Source organism: Triticum dicoccoides, chromosome 4B (genome assembly GCF_002162155.2).
Source record: "Triticum dicoccoides isolate Atlit2015 ecotype Zavitan chromosome 4B, WEW_v2.0, whole genome shotgun sequence".
NCBI lineage: Eukaryota > Viridiplantae > Streptophyta > Magnoliopsida > Poales > Poaceae > Triticum > Triticum dicoccoides.
In genome coordinates this window covers 58,261,487-58,286,331 of record NC_041387.1, presented here as the reverse complement: position 1 = coordinate 58,286,331, position 24,845 = coordinate 58,261,487, and the positions used below count along the sequence as shown (strand labels likewise).

At 45.8% G+C, this 24,845-nt stretch overlaps 1 pseudogene; it reads left to right on the top strand.

Annotated features, from left to right (window-relative positions):
- The first annotated feature begins 1,778 nt into the window (after positions 1-1,778).
- Positions 1,779-23,529, top strand: LOC119294990 (annotated as a pseudogene).
- The last annotated feature ends 1,316 nt before the right edge of the window (positions 23,530-24,845 follow it).

Here is a 24,845-nt window from a genome sequence, read left to right as displayed (position 1 = left end):
CCTGTCACTACTCCCGTTGACATGAAGGCCAAGGTTTCAGCTCTTGAGGGCTCGCCCGTGCCGGATGCTCTGTTCTACCGGTCCATCGTCAGTGCTCTTTAGTATCTGATACTCACCCAACCAGATCTACAGTATGCCGTTCAACAGGTGTGTCTCCATATGCATGCCCCTCGTGACTCTCATGTCAAACGGATTCTCCGATACATCCGTGGCACGATGTCTCTTGGACTCACTCTCACGGCGTCCACTTCTCTGGAGATGGTGGCTTATTCTGATGCTGATTGGGCTGGCTGCACTGACACACGTCACTCCACCTCTGGCTACTATGTCTACCTCGGTTCTTCCCTCGTCTCGTGGTCGTCCAAGCGACAACCCACAGTTTCGCGCTCCAGCACGGAGGCCGAGTACTGAGCAGTGGCTAACATAGTCGCCGAGTGCACCTGGCTACAACAGCTACTTCACGAGGTGCATCATGATGTCTCCCAGGCTACAGTTGTCTACTGTGATAACATCTCTACGGTATACCTTTCCGCTAACCTCGTTCATCATCGCCGGACCAAGCACATTAAGTTGGACATTCACTTTGTGTGCGAACAGGTGGCCCTTGGACACATTCGGGTTCTCCATGTTCCGACCGCACAACAGTTCATCCATGTGATGACTAAGGGACTGCCTACTTCCACCTTCGAGGAGTTTCATTCCAGTCTCTGCGTCTCCGGCGACGCTTCGACTGCGCGGGGGGAGGGGGTGGGGTGTGTTGAATATATTGTGTGCATGTATATTGTGTCTTGGGCCCACCTCCTAGTTCTCCTGTATAGTTGAGGTTGTGACACTATCCTGTACATCATATATACATGCCTTGTGCACCGATCAATGCAATTGTGTTGCACGACCCACTCTAGTCTTCTACAACAACCAACAACATTAGCAAGCATTCAGAAAACATCAATCAAACCATCATAACACGTCCAACATCCAAGCAGCAACATGTCTCTGTTCAGACCAGAAATTACATGTCTGTGTTGTTCCATTGCAAAGACAAAATCAAGTCAGGGCACAATCCAACAGCTAACTACAGATAAAACACACAAAGTCTATCTAGTCATCTAGGACGAGGTGAACTTGGTGACAGCCTTGGTGCCCTCGGAGACGGCGTTCTAGGCGAGCTCGCCAGGGAGGACGAGACGACAACCATGGGCGGGCGGATGGAAGAAACCTAGACAACGAGGGGAAGGAGGGGAGTGGGTGGACTTACAGCCGGGAAGAAGACCAGTACGCTGGAGTCAAGGCGTCGGCCGGCGGCGTGTCGAGGAAAGTCGGGCGGGCGGCGCGGTGAGTAGGCGGGGGCTTCGGGCGTGTTTGGTCTATGCCCAAGATTGCCCCACTAAAGCATTGACTAGCCAAAATTTTGGTTGCCCATGATCTGGCCAACATTGGCAAGAAAAATGAACTAGAATTGGTTAGAGTTCATTCGCATGCCAAAAAATTGGCAACCATTCAAATAAAAACCAATCTTTGAGTTATGACCAAATTTTTTGATAGGATGCACTTTGGCAACAATCCAAACACACCCTTCGTCTCCTCCCAAATCCATGACTCACCTCTAGAGGGCTCTGAACCGCGTTTTTTTTTTTGAGAAACTGAACTGCGTGGAAAGGCGGGCATAGGAGGGTTGGGCCGTCGAAACCCTGCGTACCAAATGGGCCAACTGGGATTCGCGAGGATTCTGGGCCACGCGAGAAAAACCCGCTGAAAACCCCTCCGATCCAAACAAGGCCTGAAGGAAGACGGCGGCGACGGCGAATTGCGCTCGCTGCTTTGGACGGCGGCTGGATCCCGACGAGGAAGGTGAGGCCCTCTCTCCCGCCCCCTCTTCCGCTCCTAGGGTTACGTGACTGGGGCTCGTCCTCGTCCGCCGGAGTGCGCGCGAGGAACGGTGCCGCCGCTTGCTCTGCATTGCGTCTGCTGTTGGCTCCGCGTTGCTGCTGCTGCTGCTTTAGCGCTGCCGCCGCTGCTTCTGCGCGGCCGCTGCTGCTGCGTGCATCTGCTTGAGCGCTGCCGCTGTAGGTGCCGCATGTTGGTGCTGCCACCGCTGCAAGGGTACAATTTGGTCCTCTATTTTGTGTACTTAGTTTGTCTATTATTTCCATAGATTGTTTTTGTGTTGAAAAGTGGCAAAAGATCAAAGTCCAATGAAATAAGTGTCACCAGATCAATTACAATCTAACTAGTGGCAGATTGTCAAAGTCCAAAGTAAAGGGTGGCAAAAAATCAATTCCTCCCTGAATTGGAAAGGAAAAAGTTGAAGCTTGCACGTCGCAAAGTGCAAACCAGCTATTGAGGCACAGCAAATGCACATTCAGTGAAAGGGAATTCGTCTGGCTAGTTCAGGATGACGGCATCATCACTACTTTCTGATGCATCCAGAAAGTTATGTAATCTGTAAGCTTCTTTATCAATTTTTTTTGCAGCCTCTCTGTTTTTCAGATGTTTCCCGCTTTGATATGTTGAACAATTGTCGATGTTATTATCAATTCTATGAATTTATGATGTCATGCTAAAAAAATCTGCGTTATACCTTTATATATTGTACAATTACTGCTATATGATTGATGCTAATTATACATGCCACTTAGGCTGTAAAAAATTAACACTTCAAAAATTTGATTTAAGAACCTGGGCCACCCTCTGGTCCTCCGAGATGGCGGCTGAGCAGGGTGGCGCATCGAGGTTGTTCACGGAGGGCACGAACTTCGCCATGGACAATAACACGTTTGCGGAGGCGCACATCAGGGCCGCTTTCTACCCCAAATTTGAGAACGAGAAGTCCGATCAAGAGGTGCGTGAATTGCTCCTTGCTTCCATCACCTTGTGATAAACAATCCCAAGTGTTTCCTGAGCAACTATCGGTAGTTTTCCCCCATGATTATTTTGGTGATTCTGATCAGACAATACATGTGGAAGTTACCATATTGTGAGTTGTGTTTGCTGTTTCAATATTTTGGTGTTTCAATATTTTGATTACCTTAATTTGCTGGGGCCACGTTGCTATGCTTATTTTCAAAGTTGTGAAAAAAGAATGTATCAAAAGTCAACTAATCTTACATTGTTCTACTCTGTTTGGCAAGTTAGATTAGCTAGACTATCATAGTACACCACACGGCTAAATCCAGGCTTAATTTCTAAATCATCCATTCTTAATTGTTGTAGGTTACCATTGTATTGATGAGATTTTTTTCCTTTGAGTAATTCTAATGAAATTAGCTGCTACGCACTGTCCGCTCGACTTTTTAGCTGTTGATGAACTCTTGAACATGCTGTCTGCAATCTGCATGGCCTCAATGTTGTTGGTTAATGTAACCACATTTAGTTTATCTTATTGTAGAAATATTTAATGAATTGGCTATAGTACTACGGGGGGTTATTACTCACATTTACTGAATGGAGTTGTAATTCAAAACTTTTAGTGGGAACCTTACCCCCATTTTTGTGATGGCAGACAAGAAAAGAGATGATTGAGATGGTGTCACGTGGCTTTGCTACCATGGAGGTATATTTGATACTCTCTCCGTTCACAATTACTTTGCGTTCTGGGTTTAGTCAAAGTCAGAAGTTGTAAGGTTTGACCAAATATGTTGGAAAAAATATCAACATCCATGATATAAAATCTATTGTATTATAATCTTAATAAAGTATATTTTCTTATTATATGCATTTGGTATTATAAATGTTGATTATTTTTCTTACAATCTTGGTTAAACTTTACAAAGTTTGACTTTGACTACCCAGAATGTGAAGTAAATAAAACGGAGGGAGTATCTTTTTTTATCGCCTTTTGATTATTTACTGATTTATTTTAGCTAACTACTTATAATGATGGTTAAAACGTGTTTACCCTACAAAGATAAGCTTTTGTTCAGGTTACGCTGAAGCATTCAGGATCTCTATTCATGTATGCTGGTCACCATGGAGCATATTCCAAGAATAGCTTTGGAAATATGTAGGTTCTGCTAGTTTGTCTTGATGTTTGTTGAGTTATTTAACTGAAGTGTAATTCCTGCTTATAGCTACACTGCCGTGGGCATTTTTGTCCTGGACCGTATGTTTCATGAAGCTTGGGGAAAGGAAGCTCCTCAAATGCAAGCCGAATTTAATGATTATCTCCAGGTATTCCATACCCAGGGCAACTTTCCTCAAGAGATACACGCCTTTGGACTTCTGTATTTTCATATTTTTGTGTTTCTTGTCTTGGGATCTGTAGAATCGGGAAGAGAGGGTACCTACAGACTCCTCTAGCCTTCTCTCTGGTTCTTTGCATGAGTACCCTGTGTGTGTGGCGGCTTACACTCCAGGGAGGACTGGGAGCTCCTCTTTCTAGGTCATCACAAGGGCTGGGCCTTATGGGCTTAAGTGAGATGGGCCAGACAGCCCATACCGGTTCAACATTCTCCCTCAAGATGGGTCGTAGATATCTATCATCCCTATCTTGTCACATGCCAAGTTACAGTCCTTTGTTCCCAGTCCCTTTGTCAAGCAATCTGCAAACTGCTGCCCATAGCTGATGATTCCAACATCAAGTTTCTCCTTAATGAAGAAGCGATCAATTTCCACATGTTTTGTCCTGTCATGTTGAACTGGATTATTAGCAATGGGTATAGCTGACTGATTGTCACACCACACTATAGCTGGCCAAACGGTCCGGGATATCTGGACCGGCCCGGTAGCACGGCCCAGGCACGACACGTGCTAAACGAGCCAGGCCCGGCACGCGGCACGCCTGGGCCTGAAGGCTGAGCATGCGGGCCGGCACGACATAGCCCGTTTATTTATTTTTCCCATTTTTTTTTATTTAGGATTTTTTAGATATATATAGCCGAAAAATAGCCCAATAGGCCAAATTTGGCCGAAAAACAGCCTAGCAGGCTGGCAGCCTAACAGCCAGGCATGCCTAGCATGCCGGGCCAGCCCGTATAGCTTCCGGGCCAGCCCATATAGCTTCCGGGCCATGCCTGGGCTGGAGGGGGCAACACGTGGGCCGGCCCGGCCTGGCTAATAATCATGCCATGGCGGGCCGGGCCATGCCAGACACGATTACGACGGGCTGGGCCTTGCCGTGCCGAGCCGGCTCGTATGGCCAGGTCTGCACCACACCTTCAAGGGCACCTTCCTCAGAAGTTTCGACTCGCTCAGTACGTACTTCACCCAAAGCATCTCACACAACCCTTGAGATAATGCTCTGTACTCAGCTTCTGCTGTTGATCTAGATACAACAGGTTGTTTCTTGCTTCTTCATGACACCAAATTTCCACCCACAAACACACAGTAGCCAGAAGTTGATCTTCTATCATCTTGACAACTGGCCCAATCAGAGTCACTATAGCCATCCACCTCAAGATGTCCACTCCTCGCAAACCACAACCCTTTACCTGGAGTCCCCTTCAAGTATCTCAGAATTTTGTGCACAATATCAAGATGCCCACTCCTTGGTTCATGCATGTATCTGCTCACCACACCCACGACATACGTAATGTCAGGCCTGGTATGACACAAGTACAATAACCTCCCAACTAGTTTCTGATAATCTTCCTTATTCACCAGCTCTCTTGATTGTGCTGCCACGATGATTTTGTTCAATCAGAGTAGGGGCAGCATGACATCCCATCATGCCCATGTCACTCAAGAGATCCAAGGTGTATTTTCGTTGGCACAATGATATTCTCTTCTCTGTCCGAGCCACTTCAATGCCAAGGAAGTATTTTAGGTTGCCCAAATCCTTTACCTCAAACTCCTTGCTCAGACAATCCTTCAATCTCTCTATTTCCTCCTTATCATCTCTAGTGATGATAATGTCATCCACATACACAACAAGAATGGCGATCTCCCGATCGGAGTGCCTGTAGAACATCGTGTGGTCACTGTTACACTGACCATACCCCATACCACGGACAATACGTCTGAATCTATCAAACCATGCCCTCAGTGATTCCTTCAGTCCATACAAGGATTTTTTTAGCCTGCATATCTTCCCCGTGGTCTCTGACGTACCAAAACCTGGTGGTATGTCCATGTACACTTCTTCCTTCAACTCACCATGCAAGAAGGCATTCTTGACATCTAATTGATGCAATTTCCGCCCAAAGTTTGCAGCACAGGAGACCAATATCCTTATTGTGTTCATCTTTGCCATTGGAGCAAACGTCTCATCATAGTCAATTCTATAAGTTTGACTATATCCTCTGGCGACCAATCTGGCCTTATACCGTTCCACCTTCCCCTCAGGTTTCTGCTTCACGGTGTATACCCACTTGCAGCTGACTGCTTTCTTTTCTGCTGGTAATGTGGTTAGCACCCACGTCTTGTTTTTCTTTAGTGCTTCCAACTCTTCTATCATTGCTTCACGCCACTTCGGATCTTGCTTTGCAGCCTTCCAATCCTTTGGGACTGACACAGTTTGTAGAGAGGCAACAAACGCTCTATAGAAAGAAGACAAAGCCTCATAGGACAAAAAAAATGCCAATGTCACGATCGTCAAAACCATCCTGTGGTAGAGCCTTCGTTGCCACTTCACCCTTCCTTGCCGCCTCATGTGTCCCCTTTCGCAATGCAATAGGCAGTTCCACTGTGTCAGATGAGCTTGCATCACTGCCTTGTTGCCCTCCCTGCACATGTGGCTGCCGCCGTGAATATACCAGACGTGTGTCAGATGAGCTGTGCACTTGTGGCACTTGTGGCTGCCGTCGTGAGTACACTAGGGGAATCTTCTGCCACCGATCTCAGATAGGAACCTGAAGAGTACCAATCATCATTGTTGGCTGGACTTGAACCTGCACATCCGCCTCGCCGGACGTCGTCGCCGTCTCTTCAGGCCCCGCCATCGCTGGCCTCTAATACCATGTAGAATCGGGGGGAGAGGGTACCTACAGACTCCTCTAGCCTTCTCTCTGGTTCTCTGCGTGAGTACCCTGTGTGTGTGGCGGCTTACACCCCAGGGAGGACTGGGAGCTCCTCTTTCTAGGTCATCACAAGGTCGGGGCCTTATGGGCTTAAGTGAGATGGGCCAGACAGCCCATACCAGTTCAACAGGATCTTTTGGTACTTGATAGTTGATGTATTGAGTACTTATAAACATATACTCCTTCCGTTCCAAAATAGATGACCCAACTTTGTACTAAAGTTAGTATAAAGTTGAGTCATCTATTTTGGAACGGAGGGAGTAGTAATGATGCAGAACCTTCACCTAAGGAGAATATTATTTTCCATTTTATATTTCACTGCTTCTATTTCATTTAGTATAGTTCTTAATTTGGCAGAGCCTCGAACTAAATATCTTAAGATCTCATATGAGTAATTAATGTACTAAAATAGTCTATATTTATATTAAATACACACACACTAAGTAATTTCTCTTATTCCCAAGCCATTAAATCATGGGTACCATGGTCATTTCTCTCTATCGCTCTCTTGGTATCATAGCCACCTTAATCCCCGCGCTTAACCAAAATGCGTTTTAGAAAATGAAAAGGTGGGAGTATTAGGTAACAAACACACATTAGGAATCACCATTGTAGCTGTGCTGTTTAATCTTCCTTTGGTACATAGTTTACTGGAATTAGACACTCATCAAGAATGTTCAGTTTATTCTTAGGGATTTTCATCGTTCGCATTTCTACTTCTCAGCAGTTTTCTTAAGATTCCTGATTTTGCCCATGTTATTTGCTCCCAGAAAAACCGGATAAACATTTCAATGGAGCTTGTAACGGCTGAATTAGGAGACCATGGGCAAATGCCAAAGGATGATTATGGTACTCTCCCTCCCCCCTCCCCTGATTCATCTAAATTCCCTGGATTCGTGTAAATTGTCAATTTCCCTGATTCATGTAAATTGTGCTCTCCATATACTTTATTCATCGGTATTCATTACTGGAGTAGTGTTTTCTAGTTATAACTTCAAATGTATGACTCATAACTGTTTCTGCACTTGATAGTGGATGAGTGATGTTTATAAGAATAGTAAAAGGGTCAAATGTTATTGGGGGTAAAATCAGGTTTCATTTACACAGATAAAATTATCATTTTGTGATAAGATTGCCACAACTACTGATATAACGTATAAACTAAAACCATTGGAGTAGAAACATTTTTATGATTCAGGAAACTAACAACTGTAAGAAGCTTCCATTGATATACTTGAAATTTCACACTTTGCATTCACTTAGTAGCATGGTTCTATTTGGGGTGTTATAAAGACTGAACAAAAGAAGCAGTACAATCCTTTTTCTGCTCATGTTATTCAGCCTGCATCATTATCCTGGTATTCGTCTTGCTTCTGTTTTGGAGAGGTTGCTTTACCCGTATAGTTATGGCACCATTTTTCAGTCCATGAATTTTTACCATTCTTGGCAGTACTTCTTTAACATCTCTTTTGAATGCATATTTATATCTTTATGCAGCCGTGGTTACAGCTGTAACAGAGTTGGGTCATGGCAAACCAAAGTTCTATTCTACTCCAGACGTGATTGCCTTTTGTCGAAAATGGCGCCTATCGACAAATCATGTCTGGCTATTTTCCACAAGGTGGCCCATCTGACAATTCTATGTTAAGAAAATTCCTTTGCTAAAGTATTTGACTGCCTTGCTTGATATAAGTTTCCATTCTGAAGCTGTTCGATACGAGATGCATCATGAGGATAAAAGTGTCCGTTGCCATTAATCCAGACTAAATTATTTAGTTATAATTCTTGTGTATGAGCATTTCACTGAACACCTTCTGATGATACAAATGCCAATTTTGACTTTTCTTCTCATGTTCTGAAATCTTTCGGTGTTTTCATAACTCAAGTTCAATGTTTCCTGTATTGTCAGTTTTTTAGTTTATTATTACAATGGATTGTTGCTTCGACACGAATCATACACTCATCTATGCCAACGCTCGTAAATTTATTGAACTTCTTCTCCCATGTACCGTCAACTACTCTTTACATTGGCATGCATCTTTTTGGGGTGTAGACTATTGTAGCTGTGAAGTTATTTTACACTGTACATACTGATAGACATTGTTCAACTGCTATATGTTTAGTGTCTATGCAATCATGTCATTCATCTGTTGGAGTCATTGTTTCGGTACCCTCAAAAGTGCGCATCTGTATACTGCTGGTTCTTGTCTTAATATTATTATTCTTTCTGTTTACATCTTTGCAAGGGAATCTGCCACTTCTTTTTTCGTTGCCTATGATGCATTTTGTGAAGTGGGAACTGCCACACCAGTTTGTGAAGCCCTTGACAAAATAGCTGATATATCTGTACCAGGTAAGTCTATCTTGAATAATAGTTGTTGTCTTACACTATCTTTTTTTTTTTTGACCAGCAAACCGTAGGGGAGACCCCCACGGTAATTTTCCATTAGTTGTCTTACACTCTCACTGCTGTTATAATATCTTTTCATGTCTCTTCGTTTAGGGTCCAAGGATCATTTAAAGGTACAGGGTGTGATACTTGAAGGTCTGGTTGCCCGTATTGTTAGTCATCAAAGTTCAGATCAGATGAAAGAAGTCTTGAGAAGCCTCTCACAGGCTCCATTACATGGAGGTAAGCTGCTAGTAAATGACATCCCCTTGTTATTTGAGTGAAATAGATGAGCCATACAAGAGAGTTTGTCTTTGTTTGCAAACGATCTCAAATAAGTTTTCATCTCAATAATAAGTTTCCTGTTCAATTAGAGCTACTCCCTCCGGCCCCAGTTTGTTGTCGTGGCCCATTCACATATGTCCATTTACAAAAAAAAAGCTCTGCTATTCAAATCTTTCGAAAATCCCCTCAGATTCAAAACACGATCGGATCGATCGATTGCTTCGCTGTCCTTCTCCTCCCGCGACTCCGTTCTCTGTCCAGCAGCTTGCCCCATTAGCAGCAGCAGGGGGTTCCCCCAGTAGCTCGCCCCGCGCAGTAGGCTGCTGCTCCTCCGCCGCATACAGCAGCAGTTGCTGCTCCCCTCCGCTCGGGAGTGTATTTTCTTAATGTCAATAGGTTCATTCAATATCAATAGGTTCACCATAAAATATATTTTCTTAATGTGTCCATTCAATATTGTAGATGTACATATTTTTTCCTAAATATCTGGTCAAATTTAGTAAGATTTGACTTTTGATTAATTTTTAGGCGCCTTACATTTTGGGACGAAGGGAGTAGTAAATAATTCTCAATGCAGTCGAGCTGTGGAGCTGTAAATACATTAGTTTTTATTGTTGATGTACAAAGTAACTGTTATGGCGTTGCTAGAAGGAGGGGGCGAGAGGGCCGGCCGGGGGCCTTTTTACCCACGGCCGGGCAAGAGGGAAGGGATTTCCTTCTTAATTCTTGCTTGATTAGATTGATACATCTCCTCTCTTTATATAGAGAGGTTTACTTGACTCCCAAGCAAGGCTTACTTGACCCCTAAGCAAACGACCCTTATCTCTAATTAACCCTAAGACTAATGGGCCATTAGGCCCATTACGTACTCTAACACTACACCCCACCTGGACATGCAGCTTGTCCTCGAGCTGCAGCCTAACCAACTTATAACCATGACTCGACGCAACACAAACCTAACACCTAAAAACAAGCCTTTTACATCTCGGCTTGTTTTATTATTCTCAACCTGAAATGGACTGGGATGCTTTATTTTGGACCCCTTAACAAAAAGTGGACATCATCCGCACGTCGGACGTGCACGTGTACAACTACCTGGATCCCATGGACACCACCTGGACAAAAGGAGTGCATGTGTATGACCACCTGGAAGTGGTCACAAGAGTGACCAGCACAGGCGCCCTCGCGGCGGCCGGTGGCGGAATGCAGTGGTGCTACGCGGTGCGCTGCTGTCGGTGACACCATGCCTTCTCCCTGCCGGACGGCTGTTGGTTTGCACCGCACAGGGAAGAGTGGAGGACTTGTGATGGAGAATGACAAGGAGGGGTGCGCCCCCCCCCCCAACCGCCGATGTCGCAGACTAGGTCGCTGCCCGCGGGGAAAACAGCATGCCTGCCGCCCGTGGGGGAAACCGCATGCCCAAGATCCCCGACGCAGCGGATGAGATCGAGGTCCTTTGCGCAGCGAAGGGCAACTTGGAGGAGCGGCAGCTGCAGACCACGCATCTCCCGCACACGCCGACGCGCGAGGAGGCCGCGCGCAGCAGCCTGCAGCCTCACCGCCGCCGACACGTGGCGGGTAGCGATCCAAGACGGAAACGGTGACGGCGACGGCGGGGACTGGACTTGGTGAAGCGGGACTCCCGCCGATGCGGTCGATGCCGGACCGGATCTGACCGGCGGTGGCTGCTGCTGCGGTGGCGCACTGAGCAGCGGCAGCTGCGGTGGAGCGCCGGGCGCGGCGGAGGCCGCCAAGAGCGGCGGCTGCCACTGTAGCCAGGGCTGGGCGGTGGTGGCGATGGATGGCAGCTGCAGTGGCCTGGCGAGCGCGGCGAAGTCCGCCTGGTGCGACGGCTACCACGGCAGCCACAGCGGCGCGGGGGCGGCGATGTGCGCTGGAGGTGCGGCGGGAGCCGGCACCGGCCACTGCGGTCACTGTGGGGCGGCGGCGGCAGCTGCAGGTGGGGCTGCAGCGTCCCAGCGAACGCCGGGAGGCCCCTGGACGCGGCGAGTACCACGGCAGGGCCGGTGGCCCGTAGGGGCTGGCCAGGTACAGCCGGATCCCCTGGACGGCTGTGACGAGGTCGTTGAGGACCCCGGTGATCTCCTCCGGGGTGTAGGCGGCGTCCGGTGGTGCGGTGGAGGGCGCCGACATCTGGGCGGTGGTGGCGCCGGAGGATGCGACCAGCGGCGCGGACGGGTAGGGCAGCGGCGCGGTGGTGACGGTCGGCAGCGGAAGCGACGGGATGGGCGGCGACGAAGACATGATCGAAACTGAGCTACCTGATACCAAATTGTTATGGTGCTGCTAGAAGGAGGGCGCGAGAGGGCCGGCAGGGGGCCTTTTTACCCACGGCCGGGCAAGAGGGAAGGGATTTCCTTCTTAATTCTTGCTTGATTAGATTGATACATCTCCTCTCTTTATATAGAGAGGTTTACTTGACTCCCAAGCAAGGCTTACTTGACCCCTAAGCAAACGACCCTTATCTCTAATTAACCCTAAGATTAATGGGCCATTAGGCCCATTACGTACTCTAACAGTAACTTTCCTATGCAGTTGACTCTGATTTAGGACCAAGTTTACGTGAAATATGTGCCGCTAATAGGTCAGATGAAAAGCAGGTATTGTTTAATGTTGTCAAGTGGTATTCACCCTTTTCATGATTTTTATTAGTTTTGTATTGGTTCTATGGTGCTGTAACTTCTTATTACTTTTACATGAACAGAAAATTAAAGTACTTCTTGAAAATGTCGGATCTTCAATGTGTCCAGACCACTCTGATTGGTTTGGAAACAGTAGTCTTGATGCTCAGTCTCAAAACGCTGATAAATCGCTTGTCACTTACTTTTTGGAAGCACATCCTACAGACTATGCAACTAAGAAATTGCAGGTTAGTAGTTTCTATTTGTTCTATTCCAAGAATAAGTCTTTTTACAATTGCTGTTGATAACATGGAAGATGTTTTATAATGCAAATGTCAGCTTCCAAAAACTAGAACATGATAATTTATTTCTTCTGCACTGTTACAGGAGATGTTTCGTTTGATGAAGCAGAGACATTTCCGTGCAGTCTTCAAATGTTACTTGAATTACCAAAATGTTGATTCTCTTTCATACAAGATGGTTATCCATGTGCGCGATGATTCTATTTTTAGACGTTATCAGCAAGAGATGAGGTACAATTGCAAAGTCAATCTCGCGTACCTTAATTCATAGCAGTACCTTTTTTATTTGCCTTTTTTGATTTATTATTTGTTATTAAATTTAATCGGTCATGTATATTTTTAGTTAAAATCAAGGGTTATGGCCACTGTACAGGGGTAAGATGGGCGATGTGACTCAAAATTCTTTTCAATAAAATAAGTCAGCGTGACTTTTGACGGACGTAATGTTTCATGGTTAGGTTTCTTTATTCATATAAACCTGTTCAAGGCGAACAATAAGAAGGGCGCTGAACTTTCCAAAGACAGTAACACATCACTGGAAATTATTGATGGTGCCGTGGATTCAAGTTCGTCAGCTCAGGATGGTCTGGCTGGTGAGGATTCAAGTTTGATGCTCAAACTAAAATTCCTGAATTATAAGGTACTTCATTGTCATTGTTTGCAGCTTCTTTTAGAGCTTAGGTGTTCGTTTGTCACTTCTTGATGTATGAGTACAATGCTGTTTACTCTGGATTGCTTGCTTTCATTTTAACATCCGATGCACATGTAAAATAAGTATTACACTGTCATTATAATGCTTATATGCTTGGCATATCTGTGTGGACTTCTTTTCTTTAGATGCTTTTTTATTCTTGCACGCTGGAGAGGACTGCAACCACAAAAGTTTGAACTGGTGGATATGTATCTGTATCTTCTAACAATTCTCTTACATGGCTACCTGACAGATCAGGACCTTTTTAATTCGGGATGGCCTCTCCACCCTTTTCAAAGAAGACGGCCCATCTAACTATCAAGTTTATTACCTGAGGTATGTCATCCATTTAAATCTCAAATTTTCGTTCTTCACCTTTCCACAGTTCCTTCTGCAGTTGGCTGAAACAGATGAGCATTGTAGTTACTAGTCTTGATTTAGTTTTATTCTGCCCATAATTTTTGTAACGCCAGAAACATAGCTAATGCATCCTCCAGACATCTACTTAGTTGATATGCATATTAGTAGGAAATGTTAATACCTGTAAGCGAGGCCGCTACCATGTTGGGGTCCCCTTCTATGCTATTCAATAATTTTTCTTCATCAAATGATGATTTGATGCTTGAAGGTTTCAGCCATGTGAAATGTTTGATCTGAGTTGTCGATTGTGACTACATTAAGTTTTGGTTGGTGCTGTTGTATTGAATACAAACAGTGTTATCTCTGATATCAATGGTCCTGAATGTGTTACCAGGCAAATGAAGAATTGGGGAACATCAGCACGTAAACAGAAAGAGCTAGCCAAACTGTTGGATCAATGGTATATTACTAACTTCTTTCTCTTCATAGGAGGAATTGTTTTAAGTGTTGTGTTACCAAACTACAGATGCTAATTTTATTTTTTATTTGGTTTGCTAAAACAGGGCTGTCCACATTACAGGAAAGTGTGGCAATAAGCCACTCTCGTCCTCAGCGTATCTTGATGAGGCAGAGCCTTTCCTTGAACAATATGCTAACCAGGATCTGGTAGGGACGGCTGGTGTCTTGGTTCAAGCAGAAAATTTGAGAGATGGAGAGGATGATCTTCAGCCAGAACGTGGGACAGCACCTTGTAGTCCTACAACGTCTCTCGATGCTGTTTCCAAAACTGAGGGCCTTATTGTCTTCTTTCCTGGTAAATTCTATTTTCTTTTAACAGATTCTAAGGTTTATGTTTCATAAGCATTCTTCATCTTGAGTTGTTTCAAATCATTGGAATAACTGGTTTTCTAATATTCTCAAGATTAAAAAACTTGATAATCATTCGTACCGCCCTTGCCCGGCAGTGTCTAAACTATCGACCTAACTGCTATGCTGTATTTTTGCTGTTTGTGTGTGAGGTTGGGGGAAGATTATACTGCTTCAGATGATAGACCATTCGATTCATTTGGATTTTCCCAATAGCTATAGGTCATTGTACACATAGAATGTTGAACATGAGCTCAGAACTTGCAAGTAGGGTCTAGGTGGCCATTGTTTAATGCACCTATTCGATGCCTCAATTAATCCAGGTCTCGCGGAAAAAAACCCTGAAAATAAAAGAAGATAACTTGTCTAACACTTTTGGTGGGCGTCGAACCTGATGTTCAGCCAGAAACTGGGGTGCCACACCAGCTGGGACTGGCTATATTTTTTTTCTTGAAAAACGCGAAGATTGCTTCTAGATGGGTCGAATAAATAGAAAGAAATATTTCGAAGCCTAAAAATTCTGGTTACGACGCAACACCAAGCTAGTGGACAGCCCAACTACAGGGGAGACACTCTGTAGCTCCTGCGCGATCCCAGGCAATAGCTTCATCCTTGATTTGCTCAAGTAGGCGGTTGAGGCTTGGCTGCTCACAGTTAAAGGTGCAGCCGCTCCTGTGATTCCGCATCATCAAGGGATGAGCGCAATGGATGCCAGGCCCTTCCTCCGAGGCTTGGAAGTAACTGCGGGCATAAAGCCACCAATGATTGGTAGAGTAAGCGAAGAAGTCTTCACCAGGCGCCTAAGGGCGGCAGGTTGCTCGCACCCTGGATAGGACCTCAAACCAGGTCTGCTGCACCCGGGGACAGTCAACCAGTAGGTGGGGCGTAGTTTCCAAGCAGAGGAAGCAAACAGGCGCATGTTGCTACCTTCGATTCTGTCCACGCTGGTCAGTCCAGCATCCATCAAGACTGGCAAGCCATATGAAGAACTTTACTTACTTTAGCACCCCCCAGTCTTGCAGATGAGTTTCCAAAGCGGAACTGGGCAATAGTCCCACAGTAGGGTCGCAACGGCACATCCCTGCTGGAACAGGGTTCGAATCATATTGGGAGAGAATTTTTGGTATCTCACCCGGGTGGGCTCTCTCTTAAACAAAAATATCCTGGGTCCTCGTGCCCATGGATCTCATTTTTACCAACATAGGTCTAGAGACCATCGTTTTCAGGTAACTTTAGGCTTAATTAATTACATGTTCTAAATTTGTTGGTTCTGGATTTTTCTTACCCTGTGTAAGCATTCATAATATTTGTGAACCTATTAAGTGTATCTTGGCCTTCTCTCAGTTCTCAAACATTAGCTTATCAAGCTTACAGCTTATAAACCTGATAAACTAGAGAATTAAGTCATGCAAGCAGCTTCTCAACGGATGGTTGCTTAAGCAATATTAACTGTAAACATCAGACCAACTGGCACCTTGGGTTGCCTGACTTGAACCTGTAAACCCCGTGAGCCTAAGCGTATACCAGACAGCTCAGGTTCTATGGTCATTGTCGATATACCGCAATTGTCGAGCTAGTAAATATCCTTTGTCAGTATTACCGAAAAAGGCTTTCGCCCCGCTTTATATATAAAGCACCAAACCACAAGCATCCAGTACAACCACACGCCACGCCACCACAACACACGCACCCACCCAAGACAGGATACATAGGCGCAGCAACACCCCTCCTAGCACTACCGCCCTGAAGAAATGAAGCTACATATGACGAACCATGCGCTCCAAGGCGGTGCCTTCAGGAAGGATACGACGCCGGAGCGCCGCCACCGCCCGATCCAAGGATCAGAGTTTCCCCCGGAGCCGCATGACGGGCAATGAGAGCCGCGACGACGCCTTCAAGAAGGGAACAATCTTCGCCGCCGCCGGTCCGTCCGAAGATAGAGCAGGTTTTCACCTCGGCCAACAATCATCGCCACCGAACGCCACACCCCGGCAACCACGCCGCCCACACGACCATGATGACCGGGTAGCACCAAGGCACGGGCTTTGTCCAAGAGCACCGCGCAACCACCATCACCAGGACCGCCCCCCAGCATCCAAGACCTTGACACCACCTCACCCGTGACCCGTCGCACCCCAACGAAAGAGACGAGCGGAAAGGTCCCACCTTTCGCGCCCCTGGGCGACCCCCAGCGTCGAGACCCAATAGGTCGGCCAGAACTGGCATCCACCGACCCATCCTGCTGCCCCAAGCGCGAGAGGAGCTCGGTCCTGCAGCAACAAGAGGGGGACGAGGTCAGTCTTGCTGCATCGTGCGCGAGACGAGCTCTATCCTGCGGCAACGGGCGCGAGACGAGCGGTGGACCGCAGCTGGGAGAGGACCAGCCCTTTGATGGGAGTAGCGACCGGGCGACGAGGAGATGGGGTGAAGGTCGAGACGGCCCGAACGCAGACAAACCGACGCCGGAGAAGCCGGCCGTTGCCGCGGGCAGATCCATCGAGCCACCGTGAAGCCGCCACGACACCGGGAGGCCACCGAGACCTGCCCATGCCGCCGCCCACGGCCGGAGCAGCCACCACGCCCGGCCGCTGCCCAACCGCGTCGCCCGGCGAGCTCCAAGCGCCGGAGCCGCCGGGCACGCACCACCGGAGCCACCGCCACTGCGCCGCCACCCCGACCAGTCGAGGGGGCCTCGGTTAGGGCCGCCGCCCGCAGCCCTAGCCGTCGCGGCCCGCGCCGCCGAGAGGCCAGATCCGGAAAAGCCGCCGCGGCCGCCGACTCCGGCCTCTAGCCCGCACCACCACCACCATCTGCCGGCGACCAGCAGGCGGCCAGCCCGCGCCCCCACAGCCCGTGCCGCCCGCGACAGCGGTCGGAGGAGACGCCCCGATCCAGATCGGATCTGGCCGCCCCTCGCCACCACCCAGAGCACACCCCGTCGCCACAGCACACCGCCGGCCCTCCCACACCAGGAGCAGATCCCACCCCGCCGCCAAGGAAGCCCAGGGCGCCGCTGAGCCGCCCAGATGTCGCGCCGCCCCGGTCCAGCAGCGCGCCTCCACGCAGGGACGCCGGCCCGCGCCGATCTCCGCCACGCTAGGGAGAGACGAGGCCCCTCCGCCGCCAGCACCTACTGGGCTTTGCCCGACAGCGGCGAGGGGAAGGAGGGGGAGGAGGAGGCCTAGAGGCCGGCGGCGGGTGAGTCCCCTCGGTCGCTCGCGGGCGCGACGCGAGGGGAAGGGGGAGATCTGGAGTGTCAGTCCTTTGTCACTATTATGATTTTCTGATTGCCATTATGTTCTCTTGGTCCTCATTATATTGTTTTGCTCTCCGTCATGTTTATTCTTCTTTCAGGTATACCTGGTTGTGCAAAGACTACTCTATGTAGGGAAATATTGGAAATGCCTGGTGGCCTTGGTGATAATCGCCCTCTTCATTGTTTGACAGGAGATCTTATTGGAGGTACGGAACATTTGGCAGTATTCTTTGGTTGCTATCTTCATAGGACCAAAACATGGGTTCGGTGGAGGCGGTCCACTTGTTCTTAGATTTTCTGATGCAAATAGAATACAAATTTACATGTGCTTGTAAGAATGATGAATACAAATTTGATTATTCTGGCAGCATGTAGCAATACTTCCCAACTTTGAATTCCTTGTTCAACAAAAAGAACTGGTAAAATTTGTTTTTCCTGATGTAGCTTATTTTCGAGAATTATGATATTCCATTGCGCTAGTGACAAAAGACTTTCTGTCGCTACTGTGCTTTCCACATTTGGTAATTATGTATTATGAATATTATCCGTAAGCGCATAGGTTATTTTTGGTACTCTGATTTGGTTGCAAGGCCCTAATTTGGAAGTCATCATTAGTGGACAACAGAACACATTTTATATAATTACGGGGACAAACAAGCTTTCACTCACTCACTCACATGTTAGAGACACTGGACCATTAGGCTGTGTAACAGGTGAGGTAGGGGTTTCTTCCTGCTAAAAATGGATCCGAAGTTTGCAGGGCCAAAATAGGACCACATTTCTACTCAATAGGAGGCTGCTGTACTGATAAATTATAGTCAATATCCTGCTGTAGATGCAGTTTCTGGAAAACTAAGGGAATATGATTTTATAATACTTTTAGCAGTATATATTTATAGCATCAGTTCTATTGGTACTTTGGTAGAGTACTGCATAAATGTATACCTTTATACCTGTTGTTCAATTCTGTTTGCTATTTTAGGTGCTATATTTCAGCCAAACTGATTAATTATATAGAGTTACTCTTCTAGAGTGAGGCTGTTTTGACCTTTTTATAAACTGTTTGCCCTTGCAGGAAGATACTGGCAAAAGGTTGCAGATAAGCGAAAAGAGGAACCATTTAGAATAACCCTCGCCGATAAAAACGCACCAAATGAGGAAGTGTGGCGGCAGGCAAGATTACTTTCAAATTAGATCGAGTATACCTATCAATGTTATTTCTTTCACATGCTACAGTTTAGAAAGAACGGAACTGATGGTCTATTTATTCTAGATTGAGGATATATGCCGGACCACGAAAGCAGCTGCTGCTCCTGTTATTCCTGATTCTGAAGGTAACATATGCTTCATTACATTTTGCTCCATTTTTCTTTTGCCACTTTATGAAGAACTCAAGAGGAAAGCAATTATTTGGAGATTATTTACTAAGTCAATACAAAACCCCTTGCTTGGAGATTATTTAGATTCTAGAATGTTATTCCCATCTTCACTGTCTCTCTATTTACGAAGTGCTTATATTCTTGGATAGGATCACTGAGTTGCTTTGTAATTTTTCTTCAAACTGCAGGCACCGATACAAATCCATTTTCTTTGGAAGCTCTTGCTGTTTTCATGTTTCGTGTGCTCCAACGGGTCAATCATGATGTACACAATATTTACGCTTTACACAAGCTTGTAGATAGTGAGTGCTGTATATATTTTAAATTGTCTAACATGTTATGAACTTATGACTACGTATAAAGGGACATCTGGACGAGGCATTATGGAATGCTGGTTATGTTTTGCTAAAGTTTTACAACCTTTATGAGGGCAAGGTATGTCCTTTCCTGATTAACTGTTTCTGATCCTGCTGGAATGTACCATATTATCAATGTTACATTCAGCAAAAATGCACTTCCAGAGTCGAAGTGAATTCGAAAGCGATCTGTATGAGCGTTTCGGCTTCTTGGTTAAGATGCCTCTCCTGAAGCCAGATAGGTAAGAGATTTTCACATATTCTTGTACTGCTTCTACCATTGTTTTTTTTATGTATTGTCCCGTTTCTTATGCTCTTATACTTTTCCTCTTTTATGAACGTCCTGTTTGTTGGACAATACACTTTTGTATTTGTTTACTGCTTATCTAAAATATCTCGTTTGTTGAGCCAGGCCCTTCTATGTTCCTGTACTATTTTTAGCAGTTTTCTTGTTATCACTTGGGGGGATATTTAGAAAGATAAATTGCTATACACCCAGAAGTTTACAGCCTTTCACAATATACTAGCACAAATGCCTGTGCGCTGCAACGGGAGACAAAAAATGTGCGTCCCGGTTAGATGCGCCAACCTTCCTTGCCCTCTGCTTCAGCCAGACCACCCGGTACACATTCGCCCGAACGAAGAGAGAAACAGTTCTACTTTTATTATTACTCCCTCTGTCCCAAAATATAAGAACGTGTTTGTTTAGCAGTGGCACGCACGGGAATTTGTGCTGTATTACCTGTTTGGACATAATTATCCACTATTATCTACTCCCTCCGTCCCATAATATAAGAACGTTTTTAACACTACACTAGAGCCAGATACACAGATAACTTTTTATCTCTTATTTTGCCCAAAACAAATCCAAAAGGTGAATGGTAAAAGCAGAGATTAAAAGGCAACCTGTCTTTTACTCATGTTGGAGCATCATATATTTATTTATCAAACTGAGCTAGGTCGTCCCGACCGCCGGGAGGCGACTACATGCAAACGTTGGCTATAATCCATCGAACCGTTCCTACCCTATTTCTTTATTGCTCTATGCAAGGCCGGCCAAGTCCAAGTATTTTTTGGGCCGCTTAGCTGAAACCAATTGGACGGCGCAAAGGCAATCCTGCCCCAGCACACCCAGATGAGCGAACCCTCCCAAACCGTACCACATCTCCCCAGCTCGTTTCTCATCTTCCTCGACGCGCAGCGAGCGCCGTCGCCTTCACCCCTGGCTTGCCGGACCCGTCTCCCTCACCCCTCACCCCGATGCTCTCCTTCGCGCCAGCCCCACGCTGCGCCGCTGCGCCGCTGCGCCGCTTGGCCCTTGGCTCCGCCGCCATGTGTTCTGCTCGAGCGCCGCCCCCAGGAACCCGCAGGCGTTGCCGCGCCGGCCGCATACTGGCTACAAGGGCCACACCTCCGCCATCGGGACTGCTCTGCGCCTGATGCCTGCGCCCCTGGACCGCCCTCTCCAGCTCACCCTTGGAGCCTGTGAGATGGGGATGAGGGAAAACATGGCAACCAGGACGGATAGGGGCAGAAAAAAGACTTACCAGTGGCATTGGTGGGTAATTATGTGTTCCGTGGGAGGGCAAAAGGGTCCAAAAAAGTATTGGTTGACGCAAGCGTTCCTCCTTTTATTATTAGGTACAGATGTACCAGAGAAACATGTCGTGATGAGGCCGCGTTGTGGAAAATTTGTTGGTAAAAAATATGTATCTACTGAACTCTTACTTGGCTTTTGTTCCAGATCTCCATTGCCTGGTGATGTTAGAAGTATCTTAGATGAGGGGCTTAGCTTATTCATTCATGGAAGGTATGTTACTGTGTTACTGTTACCTGTTACCCCACCAAGTTAGTGATGTGTTATCTGATAATGTTCACCAAAAAACTGATTACCACGAATAGTCAAAATCACGATTCTTTATATACTGGCTGATTTGACCAATAATGTTGAAACAGAGCGGAGCTATTAGAAGGTTCATATGATAGAGAATGGGCGGAGTGGGAGAAGAGGTTGCGTGAGATCTTGTTTGGGAATGCTGATTATCTTAAATCCATTCAGGTAAACATATCACATCTATTATTTGTTGAAAATATGTATTCTTTTCAGGAAACTATTGGTTGATTGAGATAATTTAACGCGTGGACAGTTAGAACAATAAAGTACCAAATAGTCAGTAAGGATAGGTGGTTGTGGTTTTGCACTGCCCCATGTCGTTTTGTCACAAATTAATAATAAAAGAGAAATTTCTAAGCTTAGCTCAAGACAAAGAAGTTTGTGGTAGATCAGTCTTCCAAACTCACTTTACCCTGTTGCCACTGTTTAACTTTATGAACTGGCGTGCTATGTTTATTTAAGCCAAAGTAGGCAATGTAGTACAGAAGTCTTACAAGAGAAGACACACAAATCCTTAACTTAGTGTGAAATTGGTAGGAGCTGGGACCCTACCGGGTCTAGGGCGTAGGTTGTAGGGGAAGGAGGGGGCTGGACGTGGTGAAGCTCGCGGTCGCCGGCGGCAAGGCACCGTTGTGCGCGAGAGGGAGAGGCGGCGGCGGCGGCGCAAGAGGCGGCTAGGATTAGGTCTCCCGGCTCCCTAAGGGAAGCCGAGCAAATAATGATTGCTTCTTTGCTTGATTAGATTGATACATCTCCTCTCCTTATATAGAGAGGTTTACTTGACTCCTAAGCAAACGATCCTAATAACGATAAGATAATTGGGCTAAGCCCCTAATAACAATAAGATAACTTGGGCCACAACCCACTGGGCTAAGCCCCTAATATGCCGGTCATAACACTTCTCACATCATTAATTGAACTACCTCTTTACTTTGGGGGTCCTACGCTGACACATTTGGCTACCAACCTCATCCATTGGGGTAATACCCTCATTACTCTCTTTACAGTCACAATTTTGAAATGGGACCCACTCTTAATGTTAACACTTATCTTTGATTTGGCAATAGCAGTAGAGATGACTTTACATTGCTATGTGATGTGCTTTAATCAGGGAGTTATTGGCTAGCATGCAGTAATTCTGCCTACTAAAAGTCTGAAACCATAAAATTCTTTGAGTTACAATTTCGGTGCACATTAAGATGACGCTTTTGTTCCATGAGGACAAAGGTATTTGATTTTTTATGTTATAATGTTTATTTTGTTTAGGTTCCCTTTGAGGTTGTTGCGAAAGAAGTAGCGGAACAGTTAAAAGCTGTGGCAAAAGGTGATACCAAAACACCTGATACTGTGAAGCGGAGGTTTGGCAATATCAGTTTTGCTGCTGTGACATTATCCCAGGCAGATATATTGGGCCTTGTCCGGAAGGTAAGAATTGTATGCTAAGTTTAGTCTCCAAAGCAAGATTCTTTGCTCAGCTCAGGTGATCCTTCGGCATAGACTTGTTCTATGTGACCGCTGCTTCTAGGTTATTTCATTATACGAAGCGTTGCTGTAACTTTAATCACATCGTGCATATTGCACAACTGAACAGGTTGCAGAGAACGACACTGATGTCAACAATTTTCTTAACGGCATAAAATTAGAGGATAACCTGATGAATGTGCATGTCACCCTCGCCCACAAAAGAGCCCATGGTGTAGCTGCAGTTGCAAGTTACAGCGTCTACCTGAACCAGAAAGTCCCCGTATCGTTTAATGCATTCTTCTACAACGACAAGATGGCTGCGCTCGGGGCACATCTTGGAATGGTAAATGGTGAGGCTATTGTCTCTGAAAATGATTTCCCACATTGTACTCTATGGACAGCCGGAGGTGTTACACCAAAGGAAGCAAACACACTGCCACAGTTGGTTTCCGAAGGAAAAGCAAAGCGGGTGTTGATCGACTCTCCTATCACCATCTCTGGAGTAGTAAACTTTTATTGATTCGTCATCTTGTTTAGATTAGATTGGTGCATGAATAACGATAAGAGCATGGAATTGTTAGTTAGCTGATGGTTTGGACAGCTTTGTGAATGTTAGTTTAAATTTCATGCTACACAGTTTTGTCCTTGTTCTAATAATGGAGCAATGGATGCCTCCGTGTATTGTACCTGAATTTCTTACTGGACCAGTTTCAACTGTTCCCAAATTCTACATTTGATGGCTTCACACGAAGCCAGAAGTACAATGGTGTAATATATAAAGCAAACCACAAGAGCACAAAATCCAACACAAGTTGTTCATACACACACACATCCGACACAAGTTCATCATACACACGCACGCACAAAAGTAGCACAAGACAACACAAATGGGTTTTGCTGAGGGCACAGCTCAACAAGCCCTAAGAAACACACACCCCCAAACCCAACAGCGGGTGACACAGCCTCAGAAGGCTAATCTGGCTCGGGAGGTGGAGGAGGAAGCGGGGGCGCCAGGCGCAGAGCCATCGAGCGAAGGTTGGTGATGATGGTGTTGATGGCTATTCTTTTTGACGACTATTCACACATTACCGTACCAGTTTGTAAAAATTAATACCATTTAGCTTGTCTTTCTAGGATTGACCTCAAAGCAACTGGAGTGTAGCGTTAGATGCCACTGATCTAACAACTGAAAACACACAAAAAGCTGTATGTTTTTCATAATAGCGAACATATTTAGTACCCCCTCTGTCCTATGGAACTTGTCTGAGGTTTGTCAAAATTTTGATGTATCTAGATGCTATTTAGTGTCTAGATACATCCAAATCTATCTAGGCAAATTTCAGACCATTTTTGTGGGACGGAGGGAGTACTAGGATTGAGTTGTACGATCTTAAATAAGTAAGCCAGTGAGGTTTAGCATCACGTTAGTGATCCTAAGTTTGATGAATGTCTATTTGAGCTTCGTGATCTCATGCGTGCTAAAGGTGATTTTGGAACCATTAGCAACATCATAATGGAAATCATTAGACTTCACAAACTTGCACATTGTCATGATCATGAAACTAACAAATTCATTGCCCCAGGTGATGATCCCATACATGATGATGATGTTGAGCATGACTATTATGATGAAGACAAAGAATTTGATATTGAATATGAGAAGACTATGAGAAATCTTAGCCTCATGGAAAATCTTTGAGACTACATGGCCAGAGAAAAAGAGTGGATTCTTGATAGTGAATGCACCGATCACATGACCGGAGATAGAGACATGTTCCGTGAGCTTGCTAAAAATGATGGTCCGCAAGTATGTGACTTTTGAAGATAACTCCAAGGGTAAGGTACTTGGCCTTGTTAAGGTGGCCATATCCAATGATAGCTTCATTCAAAATTTTATGCTTGTTGAATCTCTTGGCTACAATCTTCTTTCGATATCTAGACTAGCTGATTTTGGTTTCAACGTTCTATTTACAAAAGTAGATTGCCAATTGTTTCATTGAGATAATC